Here is a 20,660-nt window from a genome sequence, read left to right on the forward strand (position 1 = left end):
GAGTGTAGGTATGAGAAAATGGAATGAATAAATGATGTGCATGCATAAAAACGTTTTTAGTTTATAAAGAAAGAAAAGATTCCTAATTTTGTTTTCTTGCTAAATAATTCATGCTACTTGACAAATGGTTGGTTCCACATGTTCCTTAATCATTTAAGGCTGCTAAAGAGCAGATTTTTATTGGTATATACCAATAGTAAATACATCTAGAAGCTGGGTATAATACGAGTGCAAATACCGAGTGAATACGAGTCGAATTCTTGATGAAAACAAATGGGAATACAATTGTGATTATTTTTGTTAAGTAAGAGTGTTTTGATATATGTATTGAACTCCTTCAAATGTGTATTAATACATCTTAATATACTATATATATATATATATATATATATATATATATATATATATATATATATATATATATATATATATATATATATATATATATATATATATACATATTTTAACTGAGTCGTTAAATCATCGTTAGTCGTTACATCTAAGTGTTGTTTCGAAACCTTTAAGTTAACAACCTTGTTAAATGTAATTAATCCCATTGTTATTATATCTAATGAGATGTTAAATTGTTATATTATCATGATAACATAGTGTGTTAATATATCTTAATACGATATATAAATATTAAGACGTTATTACAACGATAATCGTTACGTATATATATCGTTTCAAAATCCTTAAGTTAGTAGTCTCATTTTATGTATATAGTTCATGGTTAATATACTTAATGAGATACTTAATTATCATTTCATCATGTTAAATATATATATAAGTTCATATATATATTATCATGTCATTTACAAGTTATAACGTTCGTGAATCATCGGACAAATTGGGTTGTCACACGTTTACATAAAATTCGTTCCAATTAATCAAGTCTTAACAAATTTGATTTCTTAACATGTTGGAAACATTTAATCATGTAAATATTAATATCGTTCAATATATAACCATGGAAAAAATCCGGGTCATGACATAATGATACTCAAGGCTGAACCCCACCATACTTGTTGTAATTAGATCATGCTCATTGTGATATAGTTCTTGCTGCCATCCATACAAATTACGCGATCTTGCTTGATAAAAGTTGGTTCGAAGGAAATTAGATGGTGGGTATGTTCATAATGGGTTGTTAAAAGCTGCCAGAGTTATATTGGATGCTGAAAGTGACACTTTGAAGAAGCTGTTAGAGAGTTACCCGAGCTATACGTTAACTCTAATGGGTCACTTACTTGGGTCAGCTGTGGCTGCATTGTTGGCCATGGTGGTGGTCACAAACCGAGATATGTTTGGGAACATTGATAGGAAAAGGGTTCGATGCTTTTTTATTGCACCCGCCGGATGTATGTCACTTAACTTGGCCTTAGATATGCTGATGTCATCAATTTTGTTCGTGCTGCAGGCAAGTTTTTCTTACCTTTTATACAATTAGAGAGATATACTGAGACAATAAAGAGCTTTCTTAACTTTTATGCATTGTATGATGAAAACCAGAGCTAGCAAAATGGGTAGGTTGGGTAACCAGTTAAAGCATGTAATTTTAAATTAAGTTGTGGTCAAGTTAATACACCAATATCCACAAAAGCATAGTGTTTATAACAGTTTGTCATTAGTAATATAATAACGATCATGATTCTTTGTTTGAACAGTTTACCATGTTTGTTGTGCTTAAGATGTGTAACAGACACATGCACATCGGAGGACAGAAAACTCAAAGATCCAAGAAGGCTATATGCACCTGGTCGCCTCTACCACATTGTTGAGCGAAAACCTTTCGGGTATTATCAATAAAAAAACTTCTAAGTGACCGAACTCATATTTGGCATAATATGATTGTAGATATGGCAGGTTTCCACACGTTATAAAATCAGCGGTGCCTGTTGATGGAAGATTTGAGCACATTGTGTCACACTCTGATGTATCATCATTATTATAGGGTAGTACATATTTGATTATAGATGAGCTAATGAATAGGTGTAGAATGTGTTGAAACACATTTTAGTTAACTTGCTTACTCTAACTCTCAATAATTGAAATCCATTAAACCCATTAGACATGGATATATATGCTTTCTCAAAATTTAGCATTTTCAGGGTTATTTTTCCTTTTGTTATAAAATTCTCATTTAATGATCATGCTTTAAAGTATCGTTTTAATGTGTGGTCTACTGCAGCTCTTCAGTTGGAGAATTACAAAATTGGTAGTGTACAACATCGAACCATCTCATCCTCGTGGTATGACTGCAAGTTCTCTACTTAGTTTAATATTTACAGTTATAATTATGTTTCTTTGATATAACTTCAATTATAAGGATTGGAATAATATTTCATGGGGCTTTATTCTTATCTTTTTTATGATAGAAGTCATAGTGTATTTGATAAATGTAATGTAGTGTACATAGTGCTACAAGTGGGGCTATAAGCATTTTGGCTACCCCATCAATTTGGAACAAAAAATATTATCTGAATGTCGAGATTACTACAACACATGCAAAATAAAAAAATTACTAAAATTTACTCACGTAAAACCAATACCCGCTTAATCCAATAAAGTAGCCCCGCGAAATCGCGGGCACTAAGCTAGTAATAATAATAATAATAATAATAATATTAAAACTAGTGAAATGACACGTGGAACCACGGATTTGTTTAAAAGAAACATTTTAATAATATGTTTTAAGTATTAAGTGAATGTAAATGTTAAGGTCATTTAGTTTAATTACCGGCGAAACCACGAATTCCGACTAAGAAACTTCTCGTTGTTTCTACAAATATTGATGTACTTAACATTTTTTTTTTAATATTATTTTGGCAAAAAACAGGAAGCAAAATAGATAAAGACTTTTCACAAAAAGGTGAAAAGTCAAACAATACAAAATGGGTCGAATTGGACTTACATTTACTGTCCAGACAACCATGAATTCACATCTACTAACAAACTATGAAGGAGCTGTTAAAAACCAAAAACTGCACTAACATATAGAAGCAAGAAAACAACAAAACAACAAAACAAAAGGATCTCCCTAGAAGCCAGTTCTTTGACCTCTTTATCGTAACAACCATAAATGAACTGCATTTATTCTCCCACCACTCTCTTCTAATTTTCATTACAATTACTATTTTCCTTGTCATAAAAGCATATATTACAACCTTTTATTGAGATATGTACTTCGCATACATATGTAACGTAATTAATCCCGTAAATAGAACCCACATTTAAATTATAATAATTATTATAATTATAACAATAAATAATAATAAAAAATTTTACTTAACAATTGAGTATTTATATTTTTATTAATAATTATTAGTAATAACAAATGCCTTTTGAAAGTTTTTTAAAAACTAAAATACAATTATTTTTACAATATGCCTCAAAGTTTGTACATGTGTTCATGGAGTATTTTGTAAGAGATTGTACAATTTGTTTTAAAGTTTATACATATGGTCATGATGGTGTTTTATCATAAGGTTGTACATAATGTTTCAAATATCGTATATATGGTCATGGGAGTGTTTTACCATAAGCTTGTACATAATACTTCAAATATTGTACATATGGTCATGAGGGTGTTTTATCATAAGTTTGTACATAATGCTTCATATATTATACAATTAACATGTTAAATTTATTTTAAATATAATTAATTATTTTAATGACATTAGCATGGGGATTAAAATTTTTCTCTTTATTTTGAATTTTTTTAAGCTTGAATAATCCTTATTTATGACATCATCATTATAGAGATTTATTAGACACTACTATAAATTTAGTCTTTAAAAGACAATAATTTTAATATATTAATATTACTTTTTAATAATCATAATTAAAATTCATTACAATTAATTTAATTATTTAATATTACTCAATATACTAATTGGTGTATTTGATATCAACACCCCATTGGTTAACACCCCCCATTCCCACTATTGAAACCGTTTCCCACCCCAACCTGACCCACAACCCAGGGACCATTCATGCCAAAAGTCCAAACTTCAAGGGCCTAACATGCTAAACCTTAAAGCTTACACTTTTCCCCCAACAACAAACCACCGACAACTTCAAATGTCCTTACCGTGTATTTGATATCAACACCCCATTGGTTAACACCCCCCATTCCCACTATTGAAACCGTTTTCCACCCCAACCCGACCCAAAACCCAGGGACCATTCATGCCAAAAGTCCAAACTTCAAGGGCCTAACATGCTAAACCTTAAAGCTTACACTTTTCCCCCAACAACAAACCACCGACAACTTCAAATGTCCTTACCATCCCGTTCGTCAAACCTTACGTGTCACCAGCATCACCTTTAAACACGAAATAATTTTACGAACAAAACCCAACAAACTACATCGAAAACGGAGGTGTCTTGCTATTTTATTTTATTATCTCCATTACCACCACTATACTATTACTATTAGTATTATTATTATTACTATTAGTATTAGTATTAACACTAACATTAACATTAACATTAACATTAACATTAACATTAACATTATTATTATTATTATTATTATTATTATTATTATTATTATTATTATTATTATTATTATTATTATTATTATTATTATTATTATTATTATTATTATTATTATTATTATTATTATTATTATTATTACTATTACTACTTATATTACTTATTATTATTATTATTATTATTATTATTATTATTATTATTATTATTATTATTATTATTATTATTATTATTATTATTATTATTATTATTATTATTATTATTTGACATATTAAAATAATAATAATAATAATTTGACATAGGGTATTCATATAATTATTATTATTGTTATTATTATTATTATTATTATTATTATTATTATTATTATTATTATTATTATTATTATTATTATTATTATTATTATTAGAATTAGAACTACTTATAATTTCATTCTCTTTTTTAATATTGTTGTTAAGTCATTTTTGCTTTTTTTACTCATGTCATAATTCTCTTTTCTTTAACGTATAATTTTTCTTAAGAAAAACAAAGATATGTCACAATTACCAGACATTCATTTTATGACAATTTGTTCGTAAATGTATAAGAAAACGAACTACCCTTAATTATTCCAACTCATTACGGTTGCAGTAACTTTTTTCCCACTTCATTTGGCGAAGCACTATAAAAGTAAAATTCCAAGGACAAAATTTTTCATTACTAAATATGATACTATTCCGTCCCAATTTAATAGTTCATAGAAAAAAATACAGTTTAAGAAAAAATGACTGTCACATGTATTTTTTTGTCTAATTTCCAGCTTTAACCCTTACCTTTTACCTACATTTTTGTCTTTTTAAATTCTACCCAAATATTCTTATCTATTTATAGAAGTTGAATATTAATTTATGACATATCAAAAAGAAAAGATTAACTATTAATATGAGACGAAGGGAGTAACAAATAATATGTAACGACAAAAAACAAAGAAAAAAAATCCATACTATTTGAATAACTGCATAAACATTTCACGCCGCGGCGAAGCGCAGACCTTGAAAACTAGTTAATATTTAATAAGTATAGGAATAAATGAAACAAAAAGTTGGGTTTGATTACTATAATTTTAATTTATTGTGAGCTTTCTTTTTCATCCAGAGATAATATTTTATGATCATGTAAATCAATGTCTTGATAAACAGTTAGATGCATTGTTAAGAAGGATAACTCTTATGTACTATGATGAATTATAATAAAAAATAAATATTTATTTATATTTCAAATCTTATTATTTCTTCAGTACATTCATATTCATACCCAGTCATAGACTCCAATCTCTAAGTATAATATTCATTGCTGTTTGTACAAGAGAAACACTGAATACACCAAATGTATCTAACTTTGAACTTTTCTTCAAAGTTCATCGCAAGTATACAGATTCAGATAATCATATTACATACATAGTCAGGATGCAGTGCAATTACAGATGTAGAAGACTTCTTCATCTAAACAAGATGTGGATGGATCACTTACAAGATTCATATGAGTCATAAATGGCCCTCTCACTTTACAGATCGACAATTAGAGAATAAGTTAGGTACCTATTACTTATGAAAATATTGATATGCTTTTGCTTTATTGATTTGTGATCATTGCTTGATGTCCTTCTCTCATTTGTTACACGATCCTTTACAGTTGGACATCATAAATGAGACTCAAACAACCATAGTCTACATAATAAATAAATGTAACTGCTAACTACTCATTTAATAACCCATGAGCTGTAACCTATGTAATAATTGAGGAGAAGAGATATCCTTCAATCATGGAGAATAATCAGCTAACATTACTTGGATTATAACATTCTTCTATGATAACTCCTTGATGACGCATGCTGTCGTGATGTCAGCTGTTGATATATGATTATTTTAATTGATGACACGTGTAAGCACTAGATTATGCTCACTACTTGAAGAATATTAGCCGTCAGATCAGTTTTTGGACGGTCACTATTTGATATTTGAATACTTGAGGGTATAAGACATGTCTATAAATTTCAGTATCTTGGTATGTGACGTCTCCAAGAAGAAATTTAGTAAGTATGAGGGCGGGGGAACTCTCTGAGAACAAAGTAAAGAAGTGGGGAGTTGATCGTCAACACTTGGTTGATGACCTTAATCAATGGTATGAGGAGTTGAAACGGACACACACTGAATTCATTAGCAGTGGTAGATTAGGGTACGATGATCGAACTAAGTTATTCAACATCTCTGCCTGTCCCGATTCGAACGAGTGGATTATCCTTACGTACAATCAGCATCGGTTGATGCTTGCTTGTGCAAGGGATAACCGTCAGATAGAGCCGTCTGTACCTGAAAGTCAAATCAGTGCATTGATATCACAGCTTGGATCTTTGAGTAATATACAGTCACAGTTGAGCAATATGCAGACCCAGATGAACACCATACATGCCAAGTTGATTCAACGCTGAACAAGTGGGTCCCACGTGGGCCATACCAATAATGTAATGTTATATATCGTGTCCTTGTAATAATTGTATTGTATATACGCGTGATAAGTGTGTGGGCCATGTAGGCCATAGGTATCTTTAAAGTAGATCGACGTGTGTGGTCTATGTTTAAAGTTAAATAAGTGCGCGGGCCACAGCAATAATGTAAACGATCGATGATATAAACGATCGTAGTGCGTGGGTCTCAGAGCATATGTAAATTGTATCATGGCTAGCCTATAAAAGGAAGCCTCGGTCTTAGTTTGTAATCATGTTGTATTTGTATAATAAACCTCACTGGTTTTCGTCTGTTGAGTCTTTTTAAGATTCTGAATAGCAGAGTTACCGTCGTTGAGTCCTAACGGATTCTGAATAACGACACCTATCTAAGAATTATATATTCATTGTCTCGAATATAAACCATCAAATATCATTCATCATAATAATCACCCATTTACGTAACAAGAGTATCAAAGTTAGTAACATGTCAATTAACCACATACTAATAACAAGTGTGGTTATTGCATTCTGATTGGTCCACGTGACACCCTCCCTCTCACAACCCATACTATTCACCACTTCTCACATTTTGGCCTTCTTAATAATTAAAAAGAAAAAAAAAAGTTTTGTTTTCCTGTCCACGTATTTGGCTCCCTCTCACAACCAATTGCTTCTATTTATTAATAACAAATACGAGTACATCAGATGGCGTGCGTGAAGAGAGGATTCAGCCCATACCCTCCGACACATCCGCTTACCTTCAACCATACCTTCATCTTCATTTACTCCATCTCCAAAATCATCCCATCCCATCTGCTGTGGCCATTATGTATATTTTTTGGGCTTTCAAACAATTTCGATCTCCACTACTATCAGGTGATTTTCGAAACTTGAAACTCTATATTGTCGATCAGAGTTTGATTCCTGTTCCCAGAGGTTTTTGAGATTTTTAGCATTTCCATCCATCGCCATCAACCGTCATCTCCATCGCAACCATTGTGTCATTCGCTACCACCATCTCCATCGCCAGTCGGTCGGTTCTAGAACAGGTGCGAAATTATTTTGTTGCTTTTTCCACTTACGATTATGAACTTCATCTTTACATCCGAGTAATTAAAATGCTTTTTGTATATGTTTGTTTTACAACTGTTTACCGTCCTTCCTTTTTCTGTTTTATATTTAGCTTAATATTTGTTGCTTGGTTTTTCTTCCTTGTCACAGATTACTACAATAGCTGTTAGTTTGTGTAGTAAGTTATTATTTACCCTCTGTTGTATAATCGTTTGTTTCACTATTTTATTATTGGTATATAATGTATCCTCGTGTTTTTTTTTTTCCCGCAGGTTACTCCTTGAGGTGTTGCTTCTTGCATTCAGGTTAGTATTTGTTTTCTTCAAGTTTGGTTTTAAGTTATATTTTTTATATAAGTGTTGTTGTGTTATGCTTGGTAATAGTAGATGTATATTGTAGGATTCCTTTTTGATACTTAGAAGAAAGATTAATCGTGCTCCGGGATTTCGTTATCACCATAAATGTGACAAATTGCAGATTATTATCCTTTGTTTTGCAGATGACTTGTTTATTTTTTCCCATGCAAATGTGGCATCGGTCATGGTTATTCGTGAGGCTTTGGATGAGTTCAAGAGATGCTCCGGGTTAGTTCCAAGCCTTCCTAAAAGCACGGCCTTCTTTTGTAATGTTCAGGCTAGTATGAAGAATTCAATTCTTGCTATTCTTCCGTTTGAGGAAGGCCATACCCTCCGACACATCCGCTTACCTTTAACTATACCTTCATCTTCATTTACTCCATCTCCAAAATCATCCCATCCCATCTGCTGTGGCGATTGTGTATATTTTTGTTGGGAAATTACGGTCTCACTAATTCCCACCACACAGCCCAACAATAATAGTAAAGAAATAAGAACAATACACAACACAAGATTTAACGTGGAAACTCCAAAACAGGAGAAAAACCACCGGCCCCCAAAGAGAGAAATACACTATATCACAAATTGTTACAATGATATAGACAACTCTCTTAAGTCAACTACACTCTCCAAAATATTTAACTAATACAACTCTCAAACAAGGGTAAGAAAGAAAGATATAATCAAATACTTAAAGTGTATTGATTGGTGCAATTTGGAAGTAATCACATAAGCTCCTTTTATAACCAAAGAGATTACTTCCCACTCTTTCCATCCACCGATGTGGGACTAAGCAAAAAACATTTCTTCTACTATTCAAAAAATAAACCAACAAATCTCCACCTTTTGAATAGAAGAAGATAACCATGCTTCCACATTGCAAGGATAACCGATGTAGACGCTTCCTCGACGACAACTTCAAGATCCTCATCTTCATGTCGTTGACATTATCTCCCAAGAGACAAAACTTGCATCTTCATCGAACATTGTCAAGACCCGACAATCATTGTCATCACAGACAATCATAACTCTTAACAAGAATTATCATACTCCACCATTAAGAGTATAGCACTTAGAATATCACATTCCAAGCATTTCACCTCGGCACATGTTGTTGAACAACCAGCTGAAACTTTATGGTGCAACTTCCTGTTTGGCTTTCCCTGGAAGTTTCATCAGCTACAACATCAGTTTTCACCACACAACCTGCATCAATGCCAAACCAATGCCCATGTGCAATTGTGGAACCGCTAACGAACATCCCTTTCCATGGTGGCGCGGACACACCATGAGGATGGTGTGACTTTAGAGGAATTCGTCACTCTCCGTAACAACGGAGACAATGTTAGCATCTTTGGAGCCATTTGCCGGATTAGCTCCACCTGGACAATTAACCCTTACATGCCCAGTCTTCCCGCACCTTCAGCATACCAGATTCTTCCCAGAGTTTCTCTTTCGCCTATCCGAACACAACACTATCATATCTCCTGATGACGAGACCCCGTTACCTTCCAGTCTTTTCTCCTCGGATAGGAGCTTGCTAGTAACGTCTTCAAACTTCAGAGTTTTCTTCCCATACATCAAAATAGGTTTCATGTGTTCATAAGACGATGATAAAGATAATATCAACCTCAAAGCTTTATCTTCATCATCCGTTTTAACTCCAATAGCCTCCAGTTCTGAAACAATACCGTTAAGAATACTTAGATGATCTGAAATCTTTGAACCCACATCCATACGCAGAGTATGAAATTGTTCTTTAAGACACAACCGATTTGAGATGCCCTTGCCCTGGTACAACTTTCATGACCCGTCCTAATCCATCTGGACGAATACATTACATTTGGTTACATCGCGAGATACTTGACCTCTATATGATACATTTTACAAATATTGCATTCGTTTTTAAAAGACAAACTTTCATTACATCGACAGTTGACGGCATGCATCCCATTTCATAATATATCCAACTATAATTGACTTAGTAATAATCTTGATGAACTCAACGACTTGAATGCAACGTCTTTTGAAATATGTAATGAATGACTCCAAGTAATATCTCTAATATGAGCAAATGCACAGCGGAAGATTTCGTTCATACCTGAGAATAAACATGCTTTCAAGTGTCAATCAAAAGGTTGGTGAGTTCATTAGTTTAACTTAAACAATCGTTTCCATCATTTTAATAGACCACAAGATTTCATATTTCCATTTCTCATAAACATACGTCCCATGCATAGAGACAAAAATATCATTCATATGGATTGAACACCTGGTAACCGACATTCACAATATGTATAAAAGAATATCCCCATCATTCCGGGATCCTCCTTCGGACATGATATAAATTTCGAAGTACTAAAGCATCCGGTACCTTGGATGGGGCTTGTTGGGCCCGATAGATCTATCTTTAGGATTCGCGTCAATTAGGGTGTCTGTTCCCTAATTCTTAGATTACCAGACTAAAAAGGGGCATATTCGGTTTAATAATCCAACCATAGAATGTAGTTTCGATCACTTGTGTTTATTTCGTAAAGCATTTATAAAAGCAGTGCATGTATTCTCAGTCCCAAAAATATATATTGCAAAAGCATTTAAAAAGGGAGCAAATAAAACTCACGCATATAAATATTGTAAAACAGTTAATAAAGCATTTGCATGTATTCTCAGCCCAAAAATGTAAAGAGTAAAAAGGACGAATGAAACTCACCATACTGTATTTTGTAGTAAAAATACATATTACGACATTAAACAATGCAGGGTTGGCCTCGGATTCACGAACCTATATCATTTATGTTAATATTAACACATATATAAGCGTAATCGAACGATTTATATATTTGGCTTAAATTATATACCTTATGTATCTAATTTGTATATATATATTTTTAAAATAATAAATATTTATACAGTTTTATATATTTATATATATGTATATATATGATTAATATTAAAGTAAAAATCAATATGTTGTTATGTGTAAATATTTATATAAATATATATAATCATATGTAATCTCATAGTAGTTGTAAATGTACTCTTATATAAAAATATTTATCTGTTATAATAATATTGTTAATTGTTAATAATAATAATAATAATAATAATAATAATAATAATAATAATAATAATAATAATAGTATTAATAACGATAATAATAATAATGATACATATAATAATAATATTAATAATAATAATAATAATAATAATAATGATAATAATGAGGGTAATAATAATAACTACCTCACTAGAGAAAGCTCCAAAAAGAAAAACTGTCCATGCCCGGGCTCGAACCCGCGACCTCTCGTTAAACACCCAAATCCTTGACCACGGTTCTACTTACAAATTTCCTGTTACTAGTATTGAATTAAAACCTTATAACTCATGATTACTCCGGCCCAATAGGCTCATCAATTAATTCGGCCCAACAGGGCAGCCTTCATAAAATTCCAGCCCAAGCTTCCCTTGTGAATAAAAAGGAAAATGTTTTGCTGTGGCCTAGTTTCGAACTTATGACCTCCCACTCACCCATAAACAAACATAACCCTCTGAACCAATCCGTTTTTTTATGTTTTAATACCACTTCTATATTTATTAAACCGGTAATCCGTTTGCTCTTCATCAATCTTATACGCAAGAATTAACTTAAAGTCATAACAATTAGGCATACTATTTCGTGTATGGAGAAAAGAAATTTTGAAACGAGGTAGTCCCAAAAGTAGACCAAACGTAAATATATATTTTTTTTTAACACTCAGAGTGCATAATATGTGGGCTTCTTGTGAGTTAAAAAAATATAATATAAAAACTCCACAAGATGAGTCCACCTTGCTTGCTGTACTCCAAGAACAATAAATTATTGAAATTGTTTATCTCTTCTTTTCTTTGAGTGTGTCGACCAACAACATACAAGGGTGGAACCCATGTTTTTTTTTATATAAAGAAAATATAATAATGAACCTAAAATCTAAAATCTCATATTTTTTTTTATTTTTTTTTTGTCAGCGTAAAAGGAGTATATATTTTGTGTAGCTTCAGGTGGCGGAGGTGGTAGTCTTGTTCGAAAGTGATGGCATTTTTTTTTTTTTTTTTTTTTTGTGTGGTGGTTGTTCATGTTGATGGTTGTCGATAGTGTATGTCTGAGTGTGGATGGTGGTGATATGGGTCGAACAACATGTACACAAAATAGTAATTGGTTGAGTTTATGGGTGATGATGGTTGTTTATATTTGTGTTGATGGTGGTGAAAAGTTATGATAAGGTGGTGGAGGTGACCGGTTGGTGACGGTGGTAGGGTGATGGTTTTAAAGGGCGGTTTTAAGGTGACCTCGGGGTCGGTGTGTAGCTAGAAACAACGATATAGTAGTAGCAGTTGGGTTGTTACCCTTCGAACAGCAGTACAACACAAGACGGGTTTGTGATAGTGGTTGACACAAAGTATTGACAAAGAACAAAAAAAATCGATGCATAATGTAATTGGTGGGTGTAAGGTTGGTTGATGCTTGATTAATTCTTAACATGTAATATAAATATATATAAGTATTAATAATATAATATAATATTAAATATGATAATAATAATAATAATATATATCAAGGGTAAAAGAAACGTGCAAGCACAAAGCACAGTAAAGCCATCTCCCATTTGATATTTTTATGCCGACACTTCTAGCGGAGAGGGTTTCGTACTCCGTTGTTAATCAGTGGCGGAATAAATTATTCAGAAAAATCCCAAAATTTTAAAAAATAAATATCTTTATTTATTTCGGTCATTATGGTATAAAATTTAGTCATTAACTATTAAATAAATACTACATTAGTTATTCACTCCCAACCCCAAGTAAAATATGAAAAGTTTTAAAATTCAACAAATGGTTCCTAAATATATCTTTAATAAGTCTAAAATTTATAGAACTCATTTTCGGATAACCGTTTATTTTAAAATAATATCAGTTTGAATTCAACCTGTTTAATATCAATCGGAACGTCAATGAGTATTACAATTATTTAATATTTATTTTTAATATACTTTATTTGTATATAGATAATAATTATTATTTTTACATAATTAATTTCTAACAATTACATCATAAATTATATTTCAAATCATATATATATTTATATATACAAATCTATTTACAAATAGTTGTTCGTGAGAACGGTCGATGGTCAATTGAACAGTTCAAAATTTTGTGACTCAACCTAACAGACTTTGCTTATTGTGTCGAGATCATATAAAGATTAAGTTTAAATTTGATCGGAAATTCCCGGGTCGTCACAGTACCTACCTGTTAAAGAAATTTCGTCCCGAAATTTGATCGTGGTTGTCATGGCTAACAATAAAAATATTTTCATGACGAATATGATTTGATAACTAGGGTTTTATCAACATTGAGTAATATTGATAGCATAATTCGATTACTCGAAGCGTACGAGTGAAGCTATCACAAAATAGTGGAAAGTTTCGTCTTAACTTTTGACGTGGTCAGGGTTGAATTCAGAAAATAAGATTCGTCTTATCTTTTGACATTGTCTCGTATGAATTCCGGAATTCAAGGGATTCACAGAAAATCTTTGAAATCTAAACGATTTGATTCGTCAGTGATTAAGGTACTTAAGATCTCTTTAATTAAATGCGGTCATCTGCCTCGATTGCTCGGTCGGTTGTTTCCATTATAAATTAACTTCTTCCGTTTCCATTATTTTCACCGTTCCTTTACTCAATTCATACTTCCAAAAGATTCTGAAAATGCTTAATCCAGTTCTAATACTTTGTATTTTCCTGACTATCGCTTCTATCATTCTTCTCTTTTATTTATCACCAGAGGAATCTGTTTACTTCTATGATTACCTTGGGGTTATAATATTTTTAATTCTCCCGTGTCTTTACGTTGCAATACGTATTGATATACACGGTTTGTAATTTCGGTGTTGTTGTCGAGCTTTATATTTTCCCTTATATTTCGGAGCTCCGTGCTCTTGTTTTCTCTTCTCGACTTCAAGTCAAGCGAATAATGGTCCAGAATTCGTAGGTATGAAGTTTTGATTGATCATAATGTTCTAAGCAGGAAGGAACATGATAGCACGATTTAATTTTCAAATTTATCAACATCACGGAAGATATAACCATTAAGAATACATTTTCTTGATATATTCAGAAGTTAAGTAGAATGATAGAGTTATGTAACATGACACATGATAATGGTATGATCTACTGTGAACCATCATCACATTTCATTAGAAACTCAGCATGACTTACTGTAATATAATCACGTTGGCCGGGCGTCATTATATTATACTAACCCATGCTTCAATTTCCAACACTTCTCCACAATTCATTCATAGTTTATACTTAGATTTTACAGAAGTTTCCAATATAATGGAATACAGATAACACGAAGAGGTATATAATTTCGGACAAGAATATCTATGAAAATATTCTTCAGAAATATCGGAGATATTTATGATGATATTTTCAGAATTTCTAAGATCGAAGGTTGATGAAGAAATATTTTCCACAAGATTTAACATGAGTACGGAGCAAGATATTCTCTAAGGATTTCATCGGATACAGAATTATCTGGATTCTTTGAATATAGGGTTTGGTCCTTGTATTTGTCCTTGGTCTCCTTCATGGTTAACTCAATCCGTTTCTCGGTACCAATTTTTCTATCGAGCGTTCCCAACACTTCATTTCTTTATCGTCAAACTCTTGGCCATTTAGGCCATCTACCTTTTTACAACTTCCTCGGCATTTAATGCAGCCCTAACTGAATCGTCGATTATCAATCCGAGGTGGCTTTAAGAGAATTGTATTTTTTGATGATTAAACGCTGACGGTAATACGGTGGAATATAAAAGGTTCCCCGGTAACAATAAAAGAACATACATATAAATCAAGGTGATAATAAAGTTGTTTCGAACGAAAAGTCATAGTTAATTTGCTGAAGCTGTGACAAAATTTGCTACTTTGAAAAGAGATCGCAAAGTTATTTTTGCTAATAAATGCCAAAGGATCTGACGCGGCTACGTGTTAAATTTTTACTCAATTGTCGAGAGTTTCTCAGATGCAATACTATATACATAAATCTTTCCTTCCGTAGATGAAGTGCGGTTGATTCATCCTATCGATTGAGGTGTTTTCAAGAATTATAAAAGGTTTGAATGCAGATTGTAATCGACGAGATACAATTGAGGTTTAAGACGAAATCAAGTGGCAAACTTGAAGAATTGTTTAGTTTCATATGTTATAATCAATATTTTAGTTCATTTTAATTGTCCAATGTTATTAGTCCACAGTCGATAGTCCACAGTTGACAGTCCAATAATTCATATATAGTTTAATATATAATATTCGAATTAATTACTACATGTCGTGACCCGTATACGTCTCAGACTCGATCACAACTCAAACTATATATATTATTGTAGAATCAACCTCAACCCTGTATAGAGAACTCGATCATTACTGCATATAGAGTGTCTATGGTGATTCCAAATAATATATATAGATGCGTCGATATGATATGTCAAAACCTTGTATACGTGTCCCGATATTTAAAATGCGTAAAATAAATAACAGAAATTAAATAACGATAAATAAAGTGCGTAAAGTAAATAACAGAAATTAAATGACGATAAATAAAATTGCGAGAATGTAAATTGCGATAAATAAATTGCGATAAAATAAAATGTGTTACAGAATTAACAGTTAGCTAGGAACAGTTAGCTAGGATTTTGTTAGCGTGGTTTCTTAACAAAATTTCATATTGTTAGTTAGTGTGTTTCTAATCTATTTTTATTGTGTCCATTATTTCTTCATTATGCCACTTGTTGGATTCTGATAGATCATAATCCAAATATGAAATTTAATGAAAAAGGGTTATTCTGTGGTGAACGGATTTGTATATCGGTGGATGTAAGTAGGATAGTATATAACCGTTGAATTAGATTCAAAGAATGTACAATGTAACTTATTATTGTGAAATCTAAATATTCCTCGGGTATTACCTACCCGTTAAAATATTTTCACCATTAACAGTTTGTACAAAAGAATTTTTAATTACAATCCTTATGAAAATATACTTACATATATATTTTATTCAAATGTAATCATAGATTTAATGAGTTAATATATTATTAAACTCATTTTGATTTACCATTAGAACTAGAATACGTAATCTCTAAGACATTAGAGATTACATAATCGTCATGTCGAACGAAGATGAATGATGTAGAATGATTCGTAGAACGATGATTATGCTCGAGGTACATAATGAAATATTGAGACGTGTTATGTTGAAACTTTGTTTTTGGTGGTACTTGTGTTGATGCTGGTGATGTTGCTGAAGCTGGTAAGTTTTGCACCATATTCTCCAAATTAATTACTCGAGGGCGAAGTTCGTTGACTTATTATTCCAGGATAATTGTCGATCGGAATGAGCGGATGATTAGGGTTTAGAATTGTGGATAGAATATAATCTTGTCGAATTACCCTGGAAATGAGACTGAAAATGGTGTCTCGAACAGGTTCGCCGGTAAATGCTTCAGGTTCATTGTCAAGAGGTGAATTCGGTTGGTGGAAGGGATCGCCTTCTTCGCGTCTCCATTGATTAAGTCGACTATGAATGCATCAGATGAATTGATAATGGCTGATTGGTTGATTCATGTCGATGACGCCGTTTTCGGAGCTTAGGTGAACATCTATGTCGGAATAGCTGTCGGAATAACTATCGGAATAGCTATCGGAAACTGAGGGACCCGAACTGGTTGCAGGATTCATCTCATACGATCAGATGGAGAATTTTCGATAAGAAATAGATTATAGGATGTAGATTAGTACCCTGCAGTACCTAATTTACATATGCATATATAATACTAAAATCTCATAAGTTACGGAGGAATCTACGGAAGTTGTCAGGCAAAGTTACAGTAACAGATACGCTAAGATATAAAGTAGCAGATACGGTAAGATATGAATTTTGTCTATACACTATTCATGCAGTCAATGCAGTAAAATGTGTCTAGACTAAGAATGATAAGCAAGTGATTCCCTAAGAATGATAAGCAGAAAATTTTCGACATGAAATGATAAGAAAACTTTTGACATGCAGACACGGTCGAAGTCCAGACTCACTAATGCCTCCTAACGATTTATCAGTTAGACACACTAATGCAGACCTGGTTCACTAAGACCTCTGCTCTGATACCAACTTTCATGACCCGTCCTAATCCATCTGGACGAATACATTACATTTGGTTACATCGCGAGGTACTTGACCTCTATATGATACATTTTACAAACATTGCATTCGTTTTTAAAAGACAAACTTTCATTACATCGACAGTTGACGGCATGCATACCATTTCATAATATATCCAACTATAATTGACTTAGTAATAATCTTGATGAACTCAACGACTTGAATGCAACGTCTTTTGAAATATGTAATGAATGACTCCAAGTAATATCTCTAATATGAGCAAATGCACAGCGGAAGATTTCGTTCATACCTGAGAATAAACATGCTTTCAAGTGTCAACCAAAAGGTTGGTGAGTTCATTAGTTTAACTTAAACAATCGTTTCCATCATTTTAATAGACCACAAGATTTCATATTTCCATTTCTCATAAACATACGTCCCATACATAGAGACAAAAATATCATTCATATGGATTGAACACCTGGTAACCGACATTCACAATATGTATAAAAGAATATCCCCATCATTCCGGGATCCTCCTTCGGACATGATATAAATTTCAAAGTACTAAAGCATCCGGTACCTTGGATGGGGCTTGTTGGGCCCGATAGATCTATCTTTAGGATTCGCGTCAATTAGGGTGTCTGTTCCCTAATTCTTAGATTACCAGACTAAAAAGGGGCATATTCGGTTTAATAATCCAACCATAGAATGTAGTTTCGATCACTTGTGTCTATTTCGTAAAGCATTTATAAAAGCAGTGCATGTATTCTCAGTCCCAAAAATATATATTGCAAAAGCATTTAAAAAGGGAGCAAATGAAACTCACGCATATAAATATTGTAAAACAGTTAATAAAGCATTTGCATGTATTCTCAGCCCAAAAATGTAAAGAGTAAAAAGGGCGAATGAAACTCACCATACTGTATTTTGTAGTAAAAATACATATTACGACATTAAACAATGCAGGGTTGGCCTCGGATTCACGAACCTATATCATTTATGTTAATATTAACACATATATAAGCGTAATCGAACGATTTATATATTTGGCTTAAATTATATACCTTATGTATCTAATTTGTATATATATATTTTTAAAATAATAAATATTTATACAGTTTTATATATTTATATATATGTATATATATGATTAATATTATAGTAAAAATCAATATGTTGTTATGTGTAAATATTTATATAAATATATATAATCATATGTAATCTCATAGTAGTTGTAAATGTACTCTTATATAAAAATATTTATCTGTTATAATAATATTGTTAATTGTTAATAATAATAATAATAATAATAATAGTATTAATAACGATAATAATAATAATGATACATATAATAATAATAATATTAATAATAATAATAATAATAATAATGATAATAATGAGGGTAATAATAATAACTACCTCACTAGAGAAAGCTCCAAAAAGAAAAACTGTCCATGCCCGGGCTCGAACCCGCGACCTCTCGTTAAACACCCAAATCCTTGACCACGGTTCTACTTACAAATTTTCTGTTACTAGTATCGAATTAAAACCTTATAACTCATGATTACTCCGGCCCAACAGGCTCATCAATTAATTCGGCCCAACAGGGCAGCCTTCATAAAATTCCAGCCCAAGCTTCCCTTGTGAATAAAAAGTAAAATGTTTTGTTGTGGCCTAGTTTCGAACTTATGACCTCCCACTCACCCATAAACAAACTTAACCCTCTGAACCAATCCGTTTTTTTTGTTTTAATACCACTTCTATATTTATTAAACCGGTAATCCGTTTGCTCTTCATCAATCTTATACGCAAGAATTAACTTAAAGTCATAACAATTAGGCATACTATTTCGTGTATGGAGAAAAGAAATTTTGAAACGAGGTAGTCCCAAAAGAAGACCAAACGTAAATATATTTTTTTTTAACACTCAGAGTGCATAATATGTGGGCTTCTTGTGAGTTAAAAAAATATAATATAAAAACTCCACAAGATGAGTCCACCTTGCTTGCTGTACTCCAAGAACAATAAATTATTGAAATTGTTTATCTCTTCTTTTCTTTGAGTGTGTCGACCAACAACATACAAGGGTGGAACCCATGTTTTTTTTTATATAAAGAAAATATAATAATGAACCTAAAATCTAAAATCTCATATTTTTTATTTATTTATTTATTTTTTGTCAGCGTAAAAGGAGTATATATTTTGTGTAGCTTCAGGTGGCGGAGGTGGTAGTCTTGTTCGAAAGTGATGGCATTTTTTTTTTTTTTTTTTTTTTTTGTGTGTGGTGGTTGTTCATGTTGATGGTTGTCGATAGTGTATGTCTGAGTGTGGATGGTGGTGATATGGGTCGAACAACATGTACACAAAATAGTAATTGGTTGAGTTTATGGGTGATGATGGTTGTTTATATTTGTGTTGATGGTGGTGAAAAGTTATGATAAGGTGGTGGAGGTGACCGGTTGGTGTCGGTGGTAGGGTGATGGTTTTAAAGGGCAGTTTTAAGGTGACCTCGGGGTCGGTGTGTAGCTAGAAACAACGATATAGTAGTAGCAGTTGGGTTGTTACCCTTCGAACAGCATCACAACACACGACGGGTTTGTGATAGTGGTTGACACAAAGTATTGACAAAGAAGAAAAAAAATCGATGCATAATGTAATTGGTGGGTGTAAGGTTGGTTGATGCTTGATTAATTCTTAACATGTAATATAAATATATATAAGTATTAATAATATAATATAATATTAAATATGATAATAATAATAATAATATATATCAAGGGTAAAAGAAACGTGCAAGCACAAAGCACAGTAAAGCCATCTCCCATTTGATATTTTTATGCCGACACTTCTAGCGGAGAGGGTTTCGTACTCCGTTGTTAATCAGTGGCGGAATAAATTATTCAGAAAAATCCCAAAAATTTTAAAAAATAAATATCTTTATTTATTTCGGTCATTATGGTATAAAATTTAGTCATTAACTATTAAATAAATACTACATTAGTTATTCACTCCCAACCCCAAGTAAAATATGAAAAGTTTTAAAATTCAAC

Source organism: Rutidosis leptorrhynchoides, chromosome 2, assembly GCF_046630445.1.
Source record: "Rutidosis leptorrhynchoides isolate AG116_Rl617_1_P2 chromosome 2, CSIRO_AGI_Rlap_v1, whole genome shotgun sequence".
NCBI classification, from domain to species: domain Eukaryota; kingdom Viridiplantae; phylum Streptophyta; class Magnoliopsida; order Asterales; family Asteraceae; genus Rutidosis; species Rutidosis leptorrhynchoides.